Source organism: Kogia breviceps, chromosome 3 (assembly GCF_026419965.1).
Source record: "Kogia breviceps isolate mKogBre1 chromosome 3, mKogBre1 haplotype 1, whole genome shotgun sequence".
NCBI lineage: Eukaryota > Metazoa > Chordata > Mammalia > Artiodactyla > Physeteridae > Kogia > Kogia breviceps.
Window position 1 is genome coordinate 34,016,985 of NC_081312.1, and position 27,276 is coordinate 34,044,260.

At 37.3% G+C, this 27,276-nt stretch overlaps 1 protein-coding gene and 1 pseudogene across 3 annotated transcripts in view; both read right to left on the reverse strand.

Annotated features, from left to right (window-relative positions):
• RAD51B (RAD51 paralog B) overlaps positions 1-27,276 on the reverse strand; it is a 735,153-nt gene that overhangs the window by 577,700 nt on the left and 130,177 nt on the right. The window lies entirely within an intron of this gene.
• Positions 23,323-24,016, reverse strand: LOC131753308 (transcription and mRNA export factor ENY2-like; annotated as a pseudogene).

Genomic DNA, 27,276 nt, shown 5'->3' on the forward strand with positions numbered 1-27,276 from the left:
AGATAAACTCACACACCTGTGGTCAACTAATCTATGACAAAGGAGGCAAGGATATACAATGGAGAAGAGACAGTCTCTTCAATAAGTGGTGCTGGGAAAGCTGGACAGCTACATGTAAAAGAATGAAATTAGAACACTCCCTAACAACATACACACAAAAAACCCCTCAAAATGGATTAAAAATGTAAGACTGGACACTATAAAACTCTTAGAGGAAAATATAGGAAGAACACTTTGACATAAATCACAGCAAGATCTTTTCTCATCCACCTCCTAGAGTAATGGAAATAAAAACAAAAATAAACAAATGGGACCTAATGAAACTTAAAAGCTTTTGCACAGCAAAGTAAACCATAAACAAAACGAAAAGACAACCCTCAGAATTGGAGAAAATACTTGCAAATGAATCAAGGAACAAGGGATTAATCTGTGAAATATATAAACAGCTCATACAGCTCAATATCAAGAAAACAAACAACCCAATCAGAAAATGGGCAGAAGACCTAAATAGACATCTCTCCAAAGAAGACATACAGATGGCCAAGAGACACATGAAAACCTGCTCAACATCACTAATTATTAGAGAAATGCAAATGAAATGACAATGAGGTATCACCTCACAGTGGTTAGAATGGGCATCATCAGAAAATCTACAAACAACAAATGCTGGAGTGGGTGTGGAGAAAGGGGAACCTTCTTGCACTGTTGGTGGGAATGTAAATTGATACAGCCACTCTGGAGAACAGTATGGAGGGTCCTTAAAAAACTAAAAATAGAATTACCATATGACCCAGCAATCCCACTACTGGGCATATACCCTGAGAAAACTGTAATTCAAAAAGACACTTGCACCCCAATGTTCATTGCAGCACTATTTACAATAGCCAGGTCATGGAAGCAACCTAAATGCCCAGTGACAGACGAATGGATAAAGAAGATGTGGTACCTATATACAATGGAGTATTACTCAGCCACAAAAAGGAACGAAATTGGGTCATTTGTAGAGACGTGGATGGACCTAGAGACTGTCATACAGAGTGAAGTAAATCAGAAAGAGAAAAACAAATATCATGTATTAACACATATATGTGGAATCTAAGAAAATGGTACAGATGAACCCATTTTCAAGGCAGAAATAGAGACACAGATGTAGAGAACAAACGTGTGGACACCAAGCGGGTAAAGTTGGGGGGGGGGTGGTGGTGAGATGAATTGGGAGATTGGGATTGACATATATACACTAATATGTACAAAACAGATAACTAATAAGAACCTGCTCTATAAAAAAATTAATAAAATTTAAAAAACGTAAAAAAATAAGAACCTGCTCTATAAAAAATAAATAAAATAAAATTCAAAAATAAAGAAATGTTAAAGAATATTCATCAGGATAAAGTTAAATGATACCAGATGAAAACCTGGATCTACTTAAAGGAACAAAGAACAGCACAAAAGGTAAATATGTAGATTTATTATTAATATTTAGTTTCAATACTTAATATTTACTAATAAATATTGAATGGTTTATAAATTATTTTATTATATTAAATCTTTTTATAAATTAAACTTTAATAAATTTATAAAATGAATTTAATTTAAATATTAGTGTTTAATGTTAAAGTAAACATAAAAGACTTTTTTCTTCATTTATTTAATTCCTTCAAAGACTGTTTAAAACAAAAAAGTTACCTTTTAACAAGCAATTGTTTGGTACCACTATGTATCACACATTATGAAAGAATCTAGGGATATAGAGCTGAATCAGAAATAATATTTGCCCTCAAGAAGCTTATGAGGGGGACTTCCCTGGTGGTCCGGTGGTTAAGACTTCACCTTCCATTGCAGGGGGTGCGGGTTCGATCCCTGGTCAGGGAGCTAAGATCCAACATGACTCACGACCAAAAAACCAAAACAGAAAACTGAAGCAATATTGTAACAAATTCAATAAAGACTTTAAAAATGGTCCACATCAAAAAAAAAAAAAATCTTTGAAAAAAAAAGCTTATGAGGAAGAAAGATAACCAAGTATGTTTATATATATCCAATAATCTAAAGATATCTGGGAAAAGTATGTAGTTGCTATAGTGGGGGGCAAGGAAAGAAAGGGTCAATTCTGCTTGGAGGTAAGTTCTACAGAAAAGCCTTCACCAAAGGTGATGCCAGAGTTAAGATTTGAAAGATATATAGATTTTCGATAAGTGAATTTGGAGATGAAGGCAGGAAAACGCAGTGTATTCCAGAAAGAGAAGAGGCATGAGATAGTGTGAGTCAGTAAATATTTCAGTAAGGCTGAAGTAGAAGATAGAAAGGGAACAGAGGTGAGACTAGAGAAACAGAGATGATAGATCATAAAAATCCATATCATGAAAAGGAGTATAGATTTCAAAGACAACTGGGAGTACCTGATAAATTTTTAATTGCAGACTAACATTTTCTTTGTGTTTTTGTGTCTTCGTATTTTTGTTCATTTGTTTTAAAGAGCACTTTGATAACAGAGATATTAAGAAAAGGATAAGGTATATGGAAAGGGCTGGGGAGAGGGTTGGAAATATGGATACTGAACAACATATATACACAGAGGATATTGTATAACTTAGGAAATGACTAAGGAAACCTTAACTAAGGGGATGATGAATCATTCTCTTCTCCTTGATATACTTCCTTCACTTGTCTTCCAGGACACCACACTTGACCTCCCCAATACCTCACTGGTTGCTTCTTCTCAGTCTCCTTTGTCAATTCCCTTTCTTACCCCATCTCATCCAAACCTAGACTTCTTAGTGTTGAAGAGCACTGTGCTCAGTTCTTGTCCCTTTTCCCTATCTACTCATTCTTTCAGGGCTTTCATATAGTCTTTGGTTTTAAATACCATATATTTGCATCTGACTCTCAAATTTATTTCCACTGAATTCTGAACTCACATATCTGACTATCGACTCAATACCTTCACTTGGATTTCAAATAGATGTCTCAAAGTTAACAACTCCAACAATTCAGGGTCTATTGTTCCCTTCTAAACCTCTTCCACCCACAGCATTTCCATCTCAGTTGATGGGAAATACAGTTACTCAGAACAACAACAGCAACCAAAAAAGAATCCCTTAGATTTATCTTGACTCTTTCTGTTATGCCCAATATCTAATCTATTAGAAACTCCTGTTGTCTCTGTCTTCTAAACATCCAGAATCCAACCTCATCTCACCACCTCCACTTACCACTAACCACTCCATCCAAGGCACCTTCTTTTCTTGATTAAAATATTCCAACGACCTCCTAACTGGTCTCTCTGCTTCAGCCCTTGCTCACACAATCCACTCTCAGCCCAGCAATAAAAGTGACTCTTTTAAAATATAAATCAGGTGTCTCTCCTCTGCTCAACGCATCCCTCCACCCAATGCCCAACAAAGGCCCTACACGAACTGACCACTGTTAGCTCTATAATCTCATTTCCCATGGCTCTTCCCCTTGTTCTCCTGTACTCCAGATGTACTGGCTTCCTTGGTGGTCCCTGAACTCACCAAGCATGCTCTCATCTTACAGCCTTTGCACCGGCTTCTTCCCTCTATCTGGAAAGCTTTTCCCCAGATATTCTCGTGGCTCATTCCTTTACCTCCTTCAGGTTTATGCTCAGATTTCATCTTCTCAGTGAGGTCTACACAGACCACCATTTTTAAACCACAACTCTTTCTACACACACACAGTCCCAAACCCCCATCCTATCCTACTTTTTCTTTTTTCATGGCATTAACACCTTCTAAAATACTATACAATTCACTTAACTCTTAGATCTAGTCTGTATTATCTGTCTTCGCCACAAGCTTCATGAAGGCAGGGATCTTTTTTTTATTATTCATTGATACATCTCAATCAACTAGAACAGAGTCTAGCACATATATTGCTAACAAAGTATTCCTTAAATGATTAAATTGTATCAGTGATGTAGAGAAGGCAGATAAGAGAAAGGTGAAGAATATATAATTAGCAGGATTTGGCCATCAGTAGTATTTGGAGGGTGAATGACAAAAAGAAGTGTGAGTTGACATTCATATGTCTAAAATGGGACAGAAGAAGCAAGAACAAATTTGTGAGGAAAGGATGGTAAGTTCAGGGACTTCCCTGGTGGCACAGTGGTTAAGAATCCGCCTGCCAACGCGGGGGACACAGGTTCGAGTCCTGGTCCGGGAGGATCCCACATGCCACAGAGCAACTAAGCCCGTGAGCCACAACTACTGAGCCTGTGCTCTAGAGCCCGCAAGCCACAACTACTGAAGCCCACGTGCCTAGAGCCCGTGCTCCGCAATAAGAGAAGCCACCACAATAAGTCCGCGCACCACAACGAAGAGTAGCCCCTGCTCGCCACAACTAGAGAAAGCCTGCGTGCAGCAACGAAGACCCAACGCAGCCAAAAATAAATAAATAAATAAATTTATTAAAAAATTAAAAAGATGCTAAGTTCAGTTTTAGACATGTGGAGTAAATGACTTAGTTATATCCTCTACTAAGTTTGTCTCACAGTCCAAATCCTGAAGGTCAAAGCCAGAAATCCTTAATCTGGTCACCAGTCTGTTTTGGTGGAGGCCATTTTTTTGTTTTTGTTTTTCATTTCTTTGCAACTTTTTTTTTTAATGTAAAGGGAACACTTTTATTTAGCTAACCTTTTGAAATACCTTTGAAAGTTCTCTTTTTAATTGTGGTAAGGTACATATTACAAAAAAATTACCATCTTAACCATTTATAAGTATACAGTTCAGCAGTGTTAGGTATATTCACATTGTTGTACAACCAATCTCTAGAACTTTCTCGTCTTGGAAAACTGAAACTCTGTCCCCATTAAACAACTTCCCACTACCACCTCCCCCACCCCTTAGCAACCACTGTTCTACTTTCTGTCTCTATGAGTTTGGCTACTCTAGGTACCTCATATAAGTGGAATCATATACTATTTGTCTTTACTACTGTCTTATTACACTCAGCGTTATGTCCTCAAGGTTCATCCATATTGTAACGTGTGTCAGAATTTCCTTCCTTTTTAAGGCTGAATAATGTTCCACTGTATGTATACACCACATTTTGTTTACCCATTCATCTGTTGATGGACATCTGGATAGATTCCATCTTCCAGCTATTGTAAACAATGCTGTTATGAACATGAGTATATAAATATTTTTCCATTTCTCTGCAATCTTGAGATGATTATGGGAAATGTTAGAGAAGACCATAAGTTGGGGATGGGAAGACTGATTGGTGGGAGCTAACATTTCACCAAAGAATCCTGGAAAACTTCAGAGAAAGACACCATGGCAGTAACAATAGTCTTAGATATGTATAGATGACTTGAAGATCAACCGGTGGGGACCCCTCTCTGACTTAAACACTGCTTGGCTATATAGTCACACAGAGGAGGACTTGCTTCTCATTTTATATTTCTAATTATAAAACTAGATACCACTAATCTACCTTACTTGGGCATGATAATGATTTATAAGCTAACATTGGTAGGTGTACTTTTATGATGAAAGACAGAGTAACCATCTTATATTAAAATAAATTAAGGATAAAACTTGGCAGCATAACCAGTGAATATGTTCAACTATTAACTTATCCTGCTGGCAACGCCTTTGTTGGCTTAATATTTCAAAAGCTTTCTTTTTTCAAGATCATTCTTGTCTACCTAGCAATAATGCACACTGAAGTAAAACTAGCTAAAAACATTTAGCCAAGAGAGCAAGAAAGACTTTTTTCTTAAAGAATAGTATTTAGTATTTTTAAGCCCCTTATATGGTATTTTATATTTCCTTTCAAAGAGCAACATGGATATGAACAGTCCAAAGAAGAAAATATACAAAATACTGATGCTAAATGAAGAGAACCCTGAAAAACCAAGTTCCACCTGAGAATCCAGTTTCAAAGCAATGTTCATACTGATGATGTACGCAAAATTATGATTTTTGTATGAATACATATAATCCAGTGTTAACTTCAGGATTTTCCAGAGTTTTGTTTAGACTTTTTTTTTTTTCCCCCCACGCCACAATGGCTTGTAGGATATAGGATGTGGGATCTTAGTTCCCCAACCAGGTATTGAACTCGGGCCCTTGGCAGTGAGATCGTGAAGTCCTAACCACTGAACCACCAGGGAATTCTCTATACTTTTCTTTGTAGTTTATTATCATCAAAAAATAAAAAATAAAGAGTGATACTTGTTTATTACTTTAAATGAAAGTATTTCTTGGCAAATTATAAGAAACAGAGCCTATTACAGTTGTCTGATGAGAGAAATTGTGGTATATATCAGCTTCCTATCAGCTAGCAAAGTGCCCAGCACTTACCAGGTGGTCAAAAAATATTATAAACGAATGAATGAGTAAAAGAACAAATGAGAGAACAAACCAGTGAACTTGGTTATTCTGATGTGTCTGCATGTATTCATTTCATAGTACTATCTTCTAATAGCCGTCATATGATCATCTGGGCTTTGGTGCTAATAAAAATGTATCAAATATATAAATAATGTTTCCTAGAAACATTATTTTCCCTTCTAAACTCTTATATTAAGTCCTTTTAATTTCAGAAAGATATTTTATGAGTGAACAGACAAGAAAAAGCTCCTTGCAAAAGCAACAGGCATGTTTTGATAATAATCTATACAGATGATTCCTGCTTCACCATTTATGGTCAAAGACATTCTCTGCTTCTTAGCCAAATGACAGGAAGCAAGACTGGTTGTAAACAAATAGGGAACACACCACCAAAGAAAAGTCAGGCTGCATCTCAGAAATCAACTAGTTTTATTGCTTATAGGATGAATAAATTTCTTCCGTTACCACAGGCCTAGAAAATAATTTGGCAGCACCCTGGAAAACTCTCTACTTAATTCCCAGTGCAGCCCATTCCATTGTTTTGGACACCCCTAAGGATCAGAAAACTCTTCTTTATACGGAGCCAAAATCGATCTCCATACAACATACAACCGTTGGTTATCATTTTATGTTGTGGAGCCTCACAGTCTCATTCTAACCTCTCTTCTGTAGGACCGCCCATCAAAGATGAGATGGCTATTATGACCCCTTATGGGCTAACATCCCTTCTTTAGCTTGCTTATATGAAAAATATCTTTATTATTTTAGCCATTTTCTCCTGGGTGTGCTTGAATCTGTCACTCTTAACGTGTTAATAATCTTTAAAAAAAGAATAATCTGATGCACCTAGAATAAAGCAGGACTATCACCAACCCTATTCTAGACATTCTATTAATGTAGCCTAAGATCATACTGTGTTTTTTGTAAAGGAACATAATAAAGTTGTTCACACTGAGTTTTCTGTTAAGGATGTCACGTCTTTGTTTTCTACACCTACATCTAAGCCATTTCTCCTCTATTCTGTAATACAATGTACTATATATTACATTATAAATTTGTTCTCAGTAAATTTTATCTTTTCGGTCAAGCCCATCATCTCTTTTTGATTCCTGTCGCTATCATCTAGTAATTTTAGCCATTCTTCTCCAATTGTGTATTATCTACAAATTTGATCAGTGAGCCAGCTATACTTTCTTTTAACTCTTTGTTTATATATAACATGAAGCTGAAGACAAGATTCCTGTAGTATCCCAGAGTCTTCCTTTCCTGTTAACACCCTTTCAGATAATTGTTCAACCAGTTACGTACCAACATAACTGTATTACCATATCACTCCCACCCATCTTGCCTACAATATCATGATGGACCATACCAAAAAGCTGCATAAAATTCAGACACTTACATTGTGTGATTAATAGTCTAATAACCTGCTAAAGGACAATGAATTTAGGTTAATCTACCATAATTATTTTATAAACTCAGGTTGGCTCCTTAGAGATCAACATTTTTCTTTCTGAGTCCTGATCTGCTAAATCATCTAACCTGGAATTTTATTGAGGACTCATGTCAGACTCACCACCTGCACAGAACAAGAAAGAGAGAGAACCCACAGATGCTGTTGCCTTAGCCTCAGTGATCTGTCCTCTCTCTTTTCCCCCCTCATCCTTCTGTCTGAAGCTCCATCTTAAGGGATCCTGACCAAGCTGCAGACAGAAGCAGAGGGAAAAAAGACACCAACAACAGGTTTTCCGGATTTAAGTGCCCACCCAGCTCCAGTTCCCAACTGCCTTTCCCATACTCTTTTTACCAATAAAGAGGAGCAATCGTTATCTACTGCTTTGATTTATCTGTACTACTTTTCTTCTCCATTAGTATATGGTATACAGTTACCTACCTGGAAATGGTTTATATTAAGACTTCATCTTTCCACTCTCTCTAAAAAGAAACAAATTCTAAAATCTTAACATAGCAATAGACTGTGAGCAAAGAAGAGAGTAGCATGAGATGCAGCTATACAATTATACCTTTCTGGTTTTGCTTTTCACTCTGCCACCTACTTAGTACAAATTATATGTATTTATAGTCTTTAGCTTTAAAAAAAATCCCAAAGTACTTACAAATAAAATGTACTATGATCCTTTAGTAACAAAAGAAATAAAAAACTACAAAAAAAACCAAACTCAAATCAAAGTACCAATGTGTCGCTCCTAGGCAGTAAATAATCATACCCAATGGCTATGTGTGACAGATCAGAATTTAAAGTAATGAATCTTACAGTCAATTAAAAAATGAAGAAAAAAATACAATTCATTTGTCCTACAAAGATAACTCTAGCATTTGTTAAGAAGCTTCATAACTTCAAACATTAATCCTGTCTTTTAAATCTTTCATGTTTATGTTTGGAAAATATTTCTGAAATTGCAATTCACTTAAATATCTATTGAATGAATTTATATTTATAAAAATATAAAAAATAAATAAATGTTAAAAATTTATAAAATTCTATTATGGACCTATCGTCATGCATGTTTCTAGAGGGTCCTAACCATAGTTAAGGGAAAGTTTCTTAAAACAGAAAATGTCTTTTAAGCAAGTAAAATATTGTCATATGACAAAGATAAGCAAAATTCAGGATAAAACCACATAGAATATTATGCTCCCTAATTATATTATCCAAATAGCCCCTGGACTTGAAGGATTTTGTTTGTTTATTCATTTTTGCTTTTGTTTTTTGCCTGATTGTCCCATTAGGAACATTGGCAGAATTGATGAAACAGTGTTAAGAATCAAATCGCTATAACTGGCTTCCATTTGAAAAGAAAGAATCATTTTGTAATCTCCTCTGGAGAATTAAAATCCAGTTCAAACTCTTAAGGACATTTCATAAGCAGGGCATATAACTGCCTAAATTGGGAAAAATCCAGGGTTCGGCATGTAAATGCAAGCAAGCAAAACAGGCAATTTCAAAGAGAGACCTCATACCCTCAAGGCTAAGGTGATGGCATAACAGGAAATTTCAAATGGAAGTTCTCTTGATAATTGTGGCCTTAGAGTGGGGTTTCCCACCAATCCATTGACCCCACCCAGCAAAATGAAAATGTGACTGTAGGGTTTTTTTTTTAAGTATCTCATTTCCATATCAAAATGCAAGGTCAGAAACCGTTAAATCATGCAATATTTTACAAAAATCTTTCTTTTAGAAAATGTGTCGGGAATTTCTATTTTATTCTGCATTATGTCTATCACAGACATCATAGAATAGTATAATTACAGAATTTCAGAGTTGAAACCTGGGATATTGTTATTGGGGGTTTTTTAGAGCACGAGTCACCCATTCTCTTTACTTGGCCTGCAGTAAACCTTTCGCTGCTCCAAACTCTTGACATTTCGGTTTACTTGGTCTCACTGTGCATCAGGTACACGAACTTGTATTCCGTAACAATTTCACCCAGTCAAAGGCTTTCATTTTTCAAAGGCCCAGGGAACTTAAGTGATTTGCCTAAAGTCAAGCAGCCAGTTAGTGGATAGATCAGGAATTAATAACCATATATAATTCTGTTACCTTTATAAAATAAGACACTGAGTCCAATAGAGTACACTGATAATCCTTATTTTACAGGAAAGATACTTTGCCTGGCAGCCAAATATTTTACATTTTAAGTGCCTGCTAATTCAGAAATCTAATAGTTTTCACTTAACAAAACATATCTCTGCAAACCCATAACTACTGAAAAATGGGTGCTCAAGTTATTATACAGTGCAAACTACATTTTACAAAGCACATTATAATAGTCTAAGTGTACAGTAATCAACTATCATCACATATAATTAAAGATAAACTCATTGTGTCAAAACAGAAGATCAAAGCACTTTTAATCCTGCAGGGGCCATCATTTTCAATGGTCTGTTCCTTGATCATGACTTTAATTCATACAGTTCAGTGAATAACAGGACCTCTCTTCCTGCTGCAGTAGAAATCAGCCTCAAAAAACTCTGTTTTTAAAAAAATTGACAAATATATGAAATATTCCCAAGTCATGTCTATGAAAAGATTAGTGCATCACCAGTTTTCTATTAAATCTGATCCTGGAAAAAATAGATAAGATGTTTTTCATTCTCTAAATCAGATTTTGATCTAAGCATACATTTTTCAGTTACAGGAAGAATTTTTGGCTTCACACTGTGGCAAGAAAGTAGAGCATATGAATTACCTGGTATTTCCTGTTTGTTGGTTGTTGTCGAGTTTTCTTGGTTTGTTTGCTTTGTATTGTTGTGTTTTTAATACCTTCCAAGGCAATGAAACACTATCTGCTACCTGAGCAATTCAATAAGAAAGAACCAAGGATAATATCACTTGGCATTAGACAAAAAACTCCCACTTCAGTCATTTCACTCCTCTAAACTTTGGCTGAACCACACTGACTGTTATTTCTCTGAGGAAGCTGCTGCCAAGTTATGCACAGGCACATACACACAGACGAACCACAATATGGAGAAGGTCAGCCGTTACTCCTAAGAATATCTTCACTAAAGTATGTGCTGAGCAATGAGGAGTTATTCAGTAAGTTCAGATAAATGTAGAGTTAGAAGAAGCCTTCAGAGATAAATAACCAACTCAGACAATAATTGCCCCAGATGATAGTTATGAAAGTCAATACTAAGAAAACCAGTATATTAAATGTTAATTATCAAAAGAAGAGAAAACCAGGCTTCCCTGGTGGTGCAGTGGTTGAGGGTCCACCTGCCAATGCAGGGGACACGGGTTCGTGCCCCAGTCTGGGAAGATCCCACATGCCGCGGAGTGGCTAGGCCCGTGAGCCATGGCCACTGAGCCTGCGCGTCCGGAGCCTGTGCTCCTCACCAGGAGAGGCCACAACAGTGAGAGGCCCGCGTACCGCAAAAAAACAAAAAAAAACACCCAAATACCATGCTCTAAGACTTCCTGAAAGCCTACCAATTTAAAAATCCTAAATAATAAATTCAAGCTTACTATGGACATTTACAAATAATTGATGGGTTTTGGGGAAATCAGCCTCTAAACGGCTACAATGCATCTTCTCAGATGCTGATTTTATTTTATTTATTTATATATATATTTATTTATTTGCGGTATGCAGGCCTCTCACTGTTCTGGCCTCTCCCGTTACAGAGCACAGGCTCCGGACGCGCAGGCTCAGTGGCCATGGCTCACGGGCCCAGCCGCTCCGCGGCATGTGGGATCTTCCCGGACCGGGGCACGAACCCGTGTCCCCTGCATCGGCAGGCGCACTCTCAATCACTGCGCCACCAGGGAAGCCCTCGGATGCTGATTTTAAAAAGGAAAACTTTTAACTTGTGCCTGCTTTGACACTTAGGATGAGTCACTTTCTTATAACTTTGCTTAGTTGATAAGGAAAGTATAATTAAGGATAATAAATACCTTTTCTTGACAACCTTGGATACTGCCAATCTTGAGAAACATATTTTTATGTCTAAGAGTTTTCATTCTAATTTCACTGCCCACTGAAATACCAGAATAGGGACTTCCCTGGTGCTGCCCACCTGTCAATGCAGGGGACACGGATTCGAGCCCTGGTCCGGGATGATCCCACATGCCGCGGAGCAACTAAGCCCATGCGCCACAACTACTGAGCCTGCGCTCTAGAGCCCGCAAGCCACAACCACTGAAGCCCGCACGCCTAGAGCCCGTGCTCCGCAACAAGAGAAGCCACCGCAATGAGAAGCCCGCGCACCACAACAAAGAGCAGCCCCCGCTTGCCGCAAAGAAAGCCAGCACGCAGCAACAAAGACCCAATGCAGCCAAAAAAAAAAAAAAAAAAGAAAGAAAGAACCAGAACAGATTCAAATGCTATTTTAGAACTGTGTATATGGAAGAGGTCAAACATTATTGCAAAGGGTTTCCTCAGAGGAATGATGAAAAGAAATACATCAATTAGTACAGGATTCACAGTGTTCTGAGCATACCCCATATTATATTACACTTTGTAGTAGCCAATTTCCTTCAAGACTCAATAAAACATAATGCCTCTATTGTTACCATGGCATTCTTTGACATACAAATTACTGAGAGTTAATTAATGTTATATCCTTCTCTGTATGTTTTAAAGCATCCTTTTAACCTATAGAATATGAACGAACTTTTGGTTTGTGAATATTTGCAACGTTTATTATAGGCAAAGTATTATAAGTGATTGGAAGTATGAAGAACAAATATGAACAGGATGAATCATCACTGTCTCGGAGGAACTTACAATCTAGCTTAGAAAAGAAGACTCACACATGAGCACACAGTATGTGTGCACACACACACACACAGAGAATTATACTACAAAAAAGAAAAAAACAAGGTATAGTGAAAACGGTTACACAAACCCAAAAGAAACAATCCACAAAACTGTGGGCCTATTCTCTTTAAAAAATGTCAGTGTCATGAAAGACAAAGAAAATTTAAAAGACTGCTCTAGTGAAGAAAACTAAAGACACACACACACACACACACACACACACACACACACACAAATTCCTATCCTCCAATCCTCGGATTGGGGGAAAAACAGTTTATAAAGGTCATACTGGGACAATATGCAAAATCTGAATACGCACCATATACTAGATAATAATCCAGTATTGAATTTGTGGCTATGTAAGAGAGTGTCTTTGTTCTTAACAGACACATGCTAAAGTATTTATGTTGAATGGTCACAACCTCTGCAATTTATTACCAAATGGTTCTGAACAAAAGTATAATGATATGTATGTATATATGTTTTTAAGAGAGAAAGAGGAAAACGTGGCACAATGTTAACAGTGGATAAAACTATGTGAATGGCATATGGGAATTCATTATACCATACTTGTAACTTTTCTGTATGCTTGAAATATTTTTTAATAACATTTTTAACTCAATGAACATTTAAGCTACAAAAGACCCTAGAAATTATCTAACCCAATCCTAGACCTAACTTTACAAATGAAGAAACAGACCCGACAATTAGAGATATATGATTACCAGCGGTGGTCCCTGAACTTTTTGGTGTATGCTCCATCAGTAACACATTTGGGGCATGTACTCCCACCCCCACTATATGTATTTTAATTATTTTATGTCTTCTGTTTGGATAATAATTTATCATGTACATTATAAAACATATACACACAAAAAAATAAAAATTAACCAGGATGAGATTTAAAATAATTGTAAAGTTCTAATATTTTCTTCCTGTAGCACAGTGGAACATCCAGAGCATCCTCGCTGCCCCTACCTTGGTGATAAATGGCACAGACCCCCTTAAGCACAAAAGAGGCATATATAACATGTATGAATAGAATGTCAAGAAAGGTTTGACTTATGTGGCATGTGAAGCACTGTAGGGCTTAGAGGGGTAAATACTAAAGAGGAGAGAAAAGCAGAGGGTCCAGCTGAACAAAGATAGACCAAAGGCAAAGGAGAATAGAAATCATAGAAACTTTGGTAATTCATACAGAGGCACAGTGACACAAAGGGATAAAAGACAGGAAGATACATAAGATTCAGGAATATACATAAGTCATTAGTAAATTACTCATCAGGACTTAGCTATAACTTTTGAGAACCAAACTAAATCTTTAATAAAAAACCTAGCTCCGCCAAAATTTTTTAATTGCCTAAATTATATAACTATAGAACTAAGTTCTTCTCCATCCATCAAGCTGATTTTCCATCAAGATATACCTAACAATTGTCAGCACAGCCCAGTTATTTGCCGCTGTTATTTCAGTGTTATATCAGCCAAACTGTCAGCTCCAAAATATTAAAAAATCAAACAATTGATATAATATGCTTGTTACTATAAACGAGAACTTAAAAAACCTAAAGACGAGTAACTCTGTAGGCTTATCTTAGACAAATCATTGCAGAGCTTTAAAATCAAGTTTAAGTAACTCTTAAACATCGTTTTATATAGAAAGTAAAAATCATGCATCCCTAGTGTCTGCTCCTTGGTAATTCGGTGATAGCTTGCAGTGAGAAGACACTAATAAATTTGTATATATTTTGTGCACTGTTACATGGTAGTGCTGAGCTGTCCAAGCGTTGTCACTGAACCTTACCAAAAACTCATTTTCTTTCACTCAGACCAATGTTGATATAAGTTGGCCGACATAAAATTCCTCCCCCTTTTTTTTAAAAAAATAAAGACACCAATGAGATCTGATCTCACTTTCATAATGGAAAAATTAAGCACAAATATATGAAATAAAAACAAAATCCTAACACTCTGCTGGATTGCTGGATTTAGACTCTATTTTAAGCACTATATTTCTTGGTTCTCATTCCTCACTTGTGATAAAATGCAATAAATTCCCTCCCCAAATTATTTTGTTGGGACTTCCCTGGTGGGGCAGTGGTTAAGAATCCACCTGCCAATTCAGGGGACACGGGTTCCAGCCCTGGTCCAGGAAGATCCCACATGCCGCGGAGAAACTAAGCCCGTGTACCACAACTACTGAGCCTGTGCTCTAGAGCCCGTGAGCTTCAACTACTGAAGCCTGAGTGCCTAGAACCCGTGCTCCACAACAAGAGAAGCCACCGCAATGAGAAGCCCGCGCACCACAACGAAGAGTAGCCCCCACTCACCCCAACTAGGGAAAGCCTGCATGCAGCAATGAAGACCCAACGCAGCCAAAAATAAATAAATTCTTTAAAAAAATTATTTTGTAAATTAGTTGCTTAAGCAATACCATGTAATAGTTCTACATGGCTTCTCTGGATCCAATCCCTATCTTAGTAATAAGTTAAAGAGAACACACTGAAAAGAAGAATCAAAATATAAGATTTCATCAAGAAAGTGAAAGAAGAAAAATATTGATATTTAGATAAAGACTGAGATGGTCCACCAGTTTTAAAACTAAAGCTTGCTGTTCCTTTTTTTATTGTTATCATTGTAGCTATACAGATCCTCTATGCAGAATGATAGATGAGTGCTGGATGGTCAGGGTATGATAATTCCCTTTATAAGATGGTCTTCTTTGATAACATTCTAGCAACTCTAGAACTAAACATGGTAGGTGACATGTGGGTCTCTTCAATAATGTATATGTTGTTATATTTATGTTTATAAATATATATATTTGTTTATATATTATTTATAATATGCTAAAGTATATTTTAAATGATGTTGCTTTTGCTGCTAAATTGCACCTTTAACACCTCTTTACAATATTTTTTTTTCATTGAGATATAATTTTATTGACCTGTAAAATAGGTACACATTTTCAAAGAGTACAAGTTGATAGACTTTGAATCATGTATGCAAAACCATTACCGCAATTAAGATAGTGAAAATATTAATAACCCTCAAAAGTTTCCTTGTGCCTCTTTGTAATTCTTCCTCTTCCCCTGCCCCTCATTCCTAGGTAGCCAGTGATCTGCTGTCAATACAGAATAGTTTTCATTTTCTAGAATTTTAAACAAGTGAAATAATACAGTATATACTTTTTTGCAGGGGGAGTGAAGGTCTGCCTTCTTTCACTCAGCATAATTATTTTGAGAGCTATGCATGTTGTTGCAATGTGCCAGTAATTAATTTCTTTTTATTGCTGAGTAGTAATCTCTTGCATAGATATACTACAGTTTTTTTAATCCATTCACTTGTTGACAGACATGTGGGTGATTTCCAGTTTTGGGCATTACAAATAAGGCTGCTATGATATTCATGTACAAGTCGTCTTTGTATGGAAATATGCTTTTAATTCTCCTGGGTAAAAAGCTAAGTAGAATGGGTGGATTGAATGTTAGGTGTATGTTTAACATTTAAGAAACTGCTAGAGAATAGAGTGGCCATTACCAAGGGCTGAGGGATGGGGGAAATGGGGAGATACTGGTCAAAGGTACAAACTTCCAGTTAAAAGGTTAACAATATCTAATGTACTGCATGGTGATTATAGCTAATTATACTATATTATATACTTGGAAGTTGCTAAGAAAGTAGATATTAAATGTTCTCACCACAAAAAAGAATTGGTAACTATGTGACAGAATAGAAATGTTAGCTGATGCTATGGTGATAATCATTCTGTGGTATGTAAATGTATCAAATCAACATATACACCTTACATTTACACAGTGTTAACTATCAATTATATCTCAATAAAGCTGGAAAAAAGAAACTGCTAAACTGTTTTTCAAAGTGATTGCATAATTTTTTGTTCCCACCAGCAGGGCATGAGAGTTCCAGTTCTTCCACATCCTCACCAACACTTGTTGTGGTCAATCTTTAAAATTTTAGCCATACCAATAGGTATGGTATCTCATTGTTTTAATTTGCATTTCCCTAATAATTGATGATGTTTAGCTTCTTTTCATGTTCTTATTTTTCATCCATATATCTTCCTTGGTAAAATTTCTGTTTAAATCTTTTGTCTCATTTTTTTTGTTCCATTGTTTGTTTTCTTATTACTGAGTTTTCAGAGTTCTTTGTATTTTCTGAGTATAAGTCCTTTATCATACATAGGTCCTGCAAATATTACCTCCTAGTCTGTGGCTTGTCTTTTCACTCTCTTTTGAAGATCAAAATTTTTTATTTTGATGAAGTCCAGTTTATCAATTTGTTCTTTTATGGATCGTACATTTGGAATTGTGTATAAGAAACCTTTACCTTACTCAAGATAAAGATTTTTCTCTGTTTTCCTTTACAGGTTTAGGTTTTACATGTAAGTCTATGATCCCTTTTGAGTTAATATTTTATATGGTATGATATGAATCATTTTTTAATATGGATATCCAACTGTTTTAGCATCATCTTTTTAAAAGATTGGCCTTTCTCCACTTAATTAAACTTTTGTCAAAACACAATTGTTCAAGGGGCTTCCCTGGTGGCACAGTGGTTGAAAATCTGCCTGCTAATGCAGGGGACACGGGTTTGAGCCCTGGTCTGGGAGGATCCCACATGCCGTGGAGCAACTGTGCCCGTGAGCCACAACTACTGAGCCTGTGTGTCTGGAGCCTGTGCTCCACAACAAGAGAGGCCGCGACAGTGAGAGGCCCGCGCACCGCAATGAAGAGTGGCCCCCGCTTGCCACAACTAGAGAAAGCCCTTGCACAGAAACGAAGACCCAACACAGCAAAAATAAATTAATAAATTAATAAACTCCTACCCCCAACATCTTCTTAAAAAACAAACAAAAAAACTCATACAACCAAGTACTTCATTAAAAAATAATAATAATAACGCAGTTGTTCAATTATGTGTGGATCATTCCATTGATTTGTTTCTCTATCTTTATGCCAATATCACATTATCTTATTTGTTCTAGGTTTATAAGTCTTTTTTTAGTCTATAAATTTATTTATTTTTGGCTGTGTTGGGTCTTCATTGCTGCTCACGGGCTTTCTTTAGTTGCGGTGAGTGGGGGCTACTCTTTGTTGTTGTGCGCAGGCTTCTCATTGAGGTAGCTTCTCTTGTTGCAGAGCACGGGCTCTAGGCACGCAGGCTTCAGTAGTTGTGGCACGTGGGCTTATTTGCTTCACAGCGTGTAGGATCTTCTCAGACCACGGCTCGAACCCATGTCCCCTGCATTGGCAGGCAGATTCTCAACCACTGCACCACCAGGGAAGCCCTAGGTTTGTAACTCTTTTTTTTTTTTTTTTTTTTTTTGCGGTATGCGGGCCTCTCACTGTTGTGGCCTCTCCCGTTGCGGAGCACAGGCTCCGGACGCACAGGCTCAGCGGCCATGGCTCACGGGCTTAGTTGCTCCGCGGCATGTGGGATCTTCCCGGACCAGGGCACGAACCCGTGTCTCCTGCATCGGCAGGCGGATTCTCAACCACTGCGCCACCAGGGAAGCCCAAGGTTTGTAACTCTTAAAGTCAAGCAGTGTTACCCTCTAACACCATACACAAAAATAAACTCAAAATGGATTATATACATAAATGTAAGACCAGACACTATAAAACTCTTAGAGGAAAACATAGGAAGAACACTGTTTGGCATAAATCACAGCAAGATCTTTTTGACCCACCTCCTAGAGTAATGGAAATAAAAACAAAAACAAACAAATGGGACCTAATGAAACTTAAAACCTTTTGCAAAGCAAAGGAAACTACAAACAAGATGAAAAGACAACCCTCAGAATGGGAGAAAATATTTGCAAACAAATCAATGGACAAAGGATTAATCTCCAAAATATATAAACAGCTCATGCAGCTCAATATTAAAAAAAACAAACAACCCAGAAAATGGGCAGAAGACCTAAATAGACATCTCTCCAAAGAAGACATACAGATGGCCAAGAGACACATGAAAAGCTGCTCAACATCACTAATTATTAGAGAAATGCAAATCAAAACGACAATGAGGTATCTCACTTCACACCGTTTAGAATGGGCATCATCAGAAAATCTACAAACAAATGCTGGAGAGGGTGTGGAGAAAAGGGAACCCTCTTATACTGTTCGTGGGAATGTAAATTGATACAGCCACTATGGAGGGTTCTTAAAAAACTAAAAATAGAATTACCATATGACCCAGCAATCCCACTACTGGTCATATACCCAGAGAAAACCATAATTCAAAAAGACACATGCACCCCAATGTTCATTGCAGCACTATTTACAATAGCCAGGTCATGGCAACAACCTAAATGCCCATCTACAGATGAGTGGATAAAGAAGATGTGGTACATATATACAATGGAATATTACTCAGCCATAAAAGGGAACGAAATTGGGTCATTTGTAGAGACGGGGATGGATCCAGAGACTGTCATACAGAGTGAAGTAAGTCAGAAAGAGAAAAACAAATATCGTATATTAATGCGTATATGTGGAACCTAGAAAAATGGTACAGACGAACCAGTTTGCAGGGCAGAAATAGAGACACAGATGTAGAGAGCAAACGTATGGACACCAAAGGGGAAAAGTGGCGGGGGTGGTGGCGGCGGTATGAATTGGGAGATTGGGATTGACATGTATACACTAATATGTATAAAAGAGATAACTAATAAGAACCTGCTGTATAAAAAAATAAATAAAATTCAAAAACAAATAAAATGAAGTCAAGCAGTGTTAGTCCTCGAACTTTATCTCCTTTTTCAAAGTTGTTCTTTAAAATATTTTTTTGGTCCAAGATGCTGCAGTGATAAAAATGAAATAATAGAATTTCTATTTATAACCACATGAATCCCAGACCAATTTCTTTACTTACAAGATAAAACCATCAATTCTAAAAACCAAGCAATAAATCTTTATAAAGAAGACAAAGTACAGTCTCCTACAGCCTCCAGTAGGATTTATTTTATAGTCTTTAGTATATATTAAGCACTGTTCAGGTACCATCATTCAGCTCTTCTATTTGATAGTTTATGCAATTTAAGCAAATAGCCACAATTTTAACTGATAACCTCTAGTAACAGAATATATATATTTTATATCCATTATTTGCTCATAAGTATATTAGAATCCAGTTAAAAGAAATAGCAAGCCATATTTCTATCACACTGATATCCACTTGAAAAGGAAAGAACACAACAACAACAAGAAAATCTTCAATAAATCAACTATATATAACAGAGCAGGAGCTTGGCTAAAAAGTACTGTGGAAAAAACAGGGCTAGATGGGATTGTTAGGAAGGCTCCATAAAGGAAATTATAAGTCAGGTCTTGAGAGAAATATTGGTGAGATTAGTATAAATGAGATCAGTTGATAGGAAAAGGCATAAAGTTATTTAAGAAAGATTATCCTACAGCACCAGGTAGGATAGGTTAAAAGGGAGAATGATGAATGTTAGGGAGCTCAGTGAGAAGACTATTGCTATAATCCAGGCATGTGGTGCTGGGAACCCAGACCAGAGTGGTGGATATTAAAATAAAGGGCTTGAGATAAACAAAGAATCTGAAACTTAAAGTACTTAGTTATTTTAAATGTCCAAATCTGTTAGAAATCGAAGTCTAATACTATATTTTAACTGTATTTAAATATTTTAGAACCATATACAAGTCAAAAATGTATTTTTAACAATTTACTTTTGTGGAGCAAAATAACTCTCCACACTCATCTTGGACAGCAGAGAGGCCTCAGGGCTGCAAAGTTGTTTACAGTGAACTCTGAGGGGCTGCCATTGCCAAATCTGCCCACGTTGTAGCTTCGTGTTTATAAAACAGCAAGTCAGTAAAGTACATTTTTCTTTTTTTCTGCTTCAGCAAAATAAGTAGACTAGCTTTTAGCATATGGAAGCATTTTCATATAGCAAGTTCCGGGACAGGGGGGTTGGATAATTTGCAAATGCCATCAAATGAAATGTGTACTCTCAAATGAGGCTGATTAGGCAAGGTTTCATGTGGCAAAAGTTGTATTCAATAAGCCTTCTCCTTTTAGCAAGAAGGGAATGTTCAGATTTGTATAAAATGCAGCAGTGATCAAGGAAGACACAGACTAAGCAAAAACCATGAAATTTAAGGACATCATTGGTGATTTTCAGAAAAGCACTTTTATTTGAGTGTTGAGAAATGAAATTCAAACAAATTTGTTTAACTTTTATTTTAAATTCCTTTTAGAAATATTAAAGTGGTGACAAACAGGAATAAGACAGAGTAGGGAAGTGGTTGGATAGGGCAGTGAGTCGATTGAAGACTACACTCATATCTCTTCCTGACATTTTTCTTGTGTCTCTGCCCCTCCTCACTGTCTCGCTCCTCCCACTTCTTTATATTTTACCTTTAATCATAGCTGGAGGTAGTGCTTTAGGTAGGGAAGGGGTATACATGAAGAAGTATGGGATGAGAAAAGAAGAAAACTAAAAGACGTAATAGTCAGAGCTAGTATCACTGGATTGGCATTTATGAGGAGGCCCTGAGAGGTGCAGGGAAACTAGAGGAAGGAATACAGGGGCAGGATGTATGAATCAAGGTGATATGGGCAGTAACCAGGTAAATTCACAACTGATACTCTTTATCTTCTCCAGGAAACATTGCCAAAAGTCATTAGCTATACAGATAAAAGGCCAAAATCAAGAGCTTTAACGTTTTCAACTTCCTTAATTTCTCTAATTCAAATATTCCAGTGCTAAAGACAAGAATCTTGGATGAAACACCTACATGAGCAAATAACAAGGGAAAAAAAGTTTTTGTATAAACATCAGTAATTTAGCCACAGGGAAACCAAAAATGTGCAAATAATAACCTAAATCACAGACTTGATATTATAAATAATCCTAAAATACAAACCTAAAAAGAGATGGTTGTAATGAAAATTTTAACATTCTTATATTCTAACCATGACCAAATACCCTACCTATGGCTTTATGGGGAAGTAACAAAGAGGAACAGAAAGGTAGAGAAAGAGGGAAATAAAAAGATAAGAGCATACAAGGGAATATTGATAGAAACTAATAACGTGAATAGAATTCTATCTTAGCAAAAGCACAGAACTAAAAGCTATCAAAAGAACTGGAGCTTTACTACCCACTGGCTCTCAGGCCTCATTCTCCAGGGCTGGTGCAAAATTATACTGAGTATTAGGGAACACAATTAGCCCTGACTATATTTCCAGGCCCTATGTTTTCTTATATTTTGATTAATATTATTATCTAACTTTAACTTTTCTAGGTGAATGAGAAGATGCTGACATAAAATTTCAATTATTACTCTTTCTTTGTGAATCAAATCCACGAAACTTTCAAGACAGAGAAGATAAAAGTAAATTCCTTGTTATACTTATCTACGCCAAAGGGGTTGGCTAGGCCCATAGCTGAAGCAGACTAGGGATCAGAGAACTTGAACTGCTTGCTACTTAATACCTGTTCTCTCCAGGCAACTGAAACTTTTGCTTTGATAGTTCAAGACTAAAAGCCAGTTTTCATTATTGGCCAGAGGGAACATTTTTTAAATTAATCACTTCATACAGCAATGCTTCTTTTCAGGAAAATGATGAAATATCCTGAAGTCCCAGTTCATCCTCATTTATTACTCTGAGAGTTAAAATTCATTCAGCGGCACTGCAAAGAGGATTTTATACAGGTGAGTCAAGTTTTCTAATTCTCAATCAACCAACATGTACTTACAGACTCAGTACACTAGAGACTCAAGAGATGAAAGAATTTTGCTCTCTGATAATTGGAATTCTAGTTGGGAAGGGAAATTAACTCAAACTAAAGATAAAGCACTACACTGTTTGGTATTGAGCATTAATTAATAGAAATTCAAAGATTAAAAACTAGAGTGGGGGGCTTCCCCGGTGGCGCAGTGGTTGAGAGTCTGCCTGCCGATGCAGGGAACATGGGTTCGAGCCCTGGTCTGGGAAGATCCCACATGCCACGGAGCAACTGGGCCCGTGAGCCACAACTGCTGAGCCTGTGCATCCGTAGCCTGTGCTCCGCAACAAGAGAGGCCACGATAGTGAGAGGCCAGTGCACCGTGATGAAGAGTGGCCCCCACTTGCCGCAACTGGAGAAAGCCCTCGCACAGAAACAAAGACCCAACACAGCCATAAATAAATAAATAAATAAAATGAATATCTGCTTAAAAAAAAAAAAAAAAAAACTAGAGTGGGCCAGAAAAGTCCAAAGTGACTTTATAGAAAAGGTGGAAAGAACATATTTAGATTTGAGAGAGAATCAATAAAATTTGGGAGAAAACCAGTAATAAAGGCAACAAAAAAGTAAAATTGAACATAGTATTAGGGATGGGGTTGGGGGTTGATGTAAGGTATAAATAACCTGTTTAACTAAAGTAGGTGTTTGTTAAGAAACATGGTTAAATAAATAGGGTGAGGCTCATACATGGAATGCTTTGAAAACCAAGAAGACCAATACAAACTTAAAGTTAGTCCAATGAGAGTCACAACTGGTTACTGATCAGAGAAGCAACAGCATGAATTTTTTTTTTTTCATTCATGAGATATTTATTAAAATAACACATTTAGGGAAAAAAAATCAATACAATTGTATACATCATTACTGAAAACTGTATACTATCATACAAAAAAGGATTTTATTGGGGGAAATCAATTCCTAATTTATGGCAAGTTTTACTCTCAGAAATAAAACCACAAAACAATACAATCTAATTCAATCTTAAAGGCTGGTATGCTGAGCAAGGAATGTTCTTATTCTTTGTAAGAGCTCCTTCTTTACACTGTCAGGTACCAGGGCTCTGCCTTTTGGTATGATTTCAGCCACCAAGTCATCAACAGTAACGTGTTCTAATCCTTTTTCTTTTTTTTTTTTTTTTTTTTTGTGGTATGCGGGCCTCTCACTGCTGTGGCCTCTACCGTTGCGGATCACAGGCTCCGGACGCGCAGGCTCAGCGGCCATGGCTCACGGGCCCAGCCGCTCCGCGGTATGTGGGATCTTCCCGGACCGGGGCACGAACCCGTATCCCCTGCATCGGCAGGCGGATTCTCAACCACTGCACCACCAGGGAAGCCCCCTAATCCTTTTTCTTTAATTACCTCTTTACAGCGTGCCTTCAACTGATCCTTCCAGCCACATTCAATTAATTTAGCTCTCAGCAACTCTTTGAGGCATTCTCTTTCTCCAGTTTCTATCAACTTTTGGTTAATTGCTGCTCTCATCTGAGCATCTTTGTTCATCTTGCTAACCACCACCACCGCGGGCGAGGGCCGTCCCTTCCCAGTGACGAAATGACCCTTGCGCTGACGACCGTTACCTACCACACTCCTCGGCTGCCCAAACCAGCATGAATTTCTTTAGAAAGGCTGGTTTAACAGCAACATGGAGATGAAGACTGGAAGCCAACAAAGAAGTAGGTGGAGTCATTTAGGTGTGAAGTGATGAGAACCTCAACTAGAATAATAGCATCCATTTATGAAACATCAACAGTATTTGTTCAATGTCTGAATGTTTATCATGTGCATGTGAATAACACAGATAGATATGGTATTACTGGCTCACAGAAACAGTCAGATAATGAATGTTCATTGCTGTAAGCCACTAAATTTTAAGGTAATTTGTTATAACAATAGATAACTACTCTAGAAGTGAAGCCAGCAAAAGAGACACCAAGTAAGGTTGGAAAGGCAGGACGGAAATCAGAAAATAGACTGCCATTGAAAACCAAGGGCTGAGGGGAGTTTCAAGTAGCAGATAGGTAGATAGGGTCAGAAGTAAAAGAAGAATACAGGATGATGAAAGGTTAAAAAAAAATGTTACTAAACTTAGTATAGTTCACAACTAATTAAAATGAGAAAATATACAAGAAAATGCTTAGAATAAAAGGTGATCAAATTGTTATTTTCTGGGCTTCCCTGGTGGCACAGTGGTTGAGAATCCGCCTGCCAATGCAGGGAACACAGGTTCAAGCCCTGGTCCAGGAAGATCCCACGTGAGCAGAGCAGCTAAGCCCATGTGCACAACTACTGAGCCTGAGCTCTAGAGCCTGTGAGCCACAACTACTGAGCCCACGTGCCGTAACTACTGAGCCCATGTGCCATAACTACTGAAGCCTGCATGCCTAGAGCCCGTGCTCTGCAACAAGAGAAGCCACTGCAATGATAAGCCCGCACACCAAAACGAAGAGTATCCCTTCGTCGCCACAATTAGAGAAAGCCCACATACAGCAATGAAGACCCAACACAGCCAAAAATAAATAAATTAAATAAATTTAAAAACTGTTACTTTCTTCCTTATGAAGAGAATGATAGGGAAGTAGTGCAGGCAGCTGATAGACACCACAAACTTAATTTATATTCCTAAGTCTATGGGTCAACTAGTAATTGATTAAATGCCTAGTGAAAGGTATGCCTCATATACAGTAGTATTTTTTTTGAAATACACTTCTATTTTGATCTAACATCCTAACTTTAGTCCTATACTTTCCCCTAACAAAATATGAAGCTTTGAATTTACTCAAACCTCCATCACATCATCTACCATTTGGTGCTATAAAGTACTATTCATTTATTTTTTTGGCCGCACCATGCAGCTTGCGCTCTTAGTTCCCTGACCAGGGATTGAACCCAAGCCCTTGGCAATAAAAGCTTGGAGTCCTAACCACTGGACCACCAGGGAATTCCCTATAAATTATTATTTACATGTTTGCCATCCCTTCTACATGTAAATCCCTCCAAAGTAGGGACTTATAGCTTATTGATCAGTGAAGCCCCAGTACCTAGAACAATACCTAATCCATAGCAGATGTTCAGTTGCTAATTGAAAATTACTGGATGTAGTAGAAAGACAACATCTTTACAAACATATTCATACATCATTTTTTAAAAATTATTTATTTATTTATTTATGGCTATGTTGGGTCTTCATTTCTGTGCATGGGCTTTCTCTAGTTGCGGCGAGCGGGGGCCTCTCTTCATCGTAGTGCGCAGGCCTCTCACTATTGCGGACTCTCCCGTTGCGGAGCACAGGCTCCAGAGGCGCAGGTTCAGTAGTTGTGGCTCACAGGCCTAGTTGCTCCACGGCATGTGGGATCTTCCCAGACCAGGGCTCGAACCCGTGTCCCCTGCATTGGCAGGCAGATTCTCAACCACTGTGCCACCAGGGAAGCCCTCATACATCATTTTGAAGGAATTAAGATTTTTCTTCTATTTGTGTCTCTGTTGTACAGTATCTCTTCACTATAATTGCCTACCTAGCACTGTCCCACTCTCCCACCTCAGAAAACTAGTTGAGGTCTTTCTATCATGTATGTTCTGTTCTGCATCTATATATTTTTCAGATTTCATCTCTAATATTAAAAAGACATTTAAGTGTACTCTTACCATCCAAGTTAGTAATACGCCATGACCTAAACTGAGTATTTTGCTCAGAAAATGCATCCGCAGAAAATAAAATAATCATTAAAAACATAAAGATGAGTGGGGACTTCCCTGGTGGTGCAGTGGTTAATCTGCCTGCCAATGCAGAGGACACGGGTTCAATCCCTGGTCCGAGAAGATCCCACATGCTGCGGAGCAACTAAGCCCATGTGCCACAACTACTGAGGCTGAGTGCCACAACTACTGAAGCCCTAGCACCTAGAATCCGTGCTCCACAACAAGAGAAGCCACCAAAATGAGAAGTCCGCACACCGCAATGCAGAGTAGCCCCCACTCACAACTAGAGAAAGCCTGAGTGCAGCCAAAAATTTAAAAATATAATAATAATAATAGCAATGAAAACACATTTATTTTAAAAAAAAGATGAGTGAAGAACAAGTTAGTATCAATTGTTAGACACCATTCTATAAGTGGTTCCTGTGTCAGTTTTTGCATGAGTCCCTTGAGTTTCAATTTCTATGAATTCTGAAGAATTTACAAATTCTTCATTTCTGTAAATTCAACTGCATTTCAGACTCAATCCTAACTCAACTCTAACTGAAACCTCCATCTCAATTATACTGAACAATCCTAAATCCATATTCTTTCCTGTCCTTTCTTCCCAGGTCATTCCAAATGTTGGTGTAGAATGTCAAAATATTTATTTAGGTATATCAAAATCTAAAATTCCATATTCCCTTGCTTTCATATTGATAATTGCCTGAATGAAGTAATTAGGAGGCTATTTTTAGGAGAAACTTAAATTGAAGCAGAAGAAATAAGAAAATGAGGTGAACTTATTAAAATATTAACATTTAAAATAAACATTAGATGCTTACTATTTAAGTCAATTTAAAGAGCAAACCAACTAAATTTTTAATTTTTAAAATGGTCCTGATAACACAAAATTAATCTATAACTTTGCCCCTTAAAATAGAAATAGGCTACTACCAATCTTAAGGAGTCTTAATCAGGACAAATTCTTACACTGAAATTGTTTGTGGGCAATCATGCAGAACAGCTGCCACCCAGGATGACTAAAATAACACAAATTAGATGTAATTGAGTTAAAGGACCACACCAGGTTTGTAATTCAATTTGTCCTTTGTGGTTTGGGTTTGGGGTTTTTTTCCCCCCCTCCAGCAAACCACAGTTTGAAAACTTCATCAAATGGC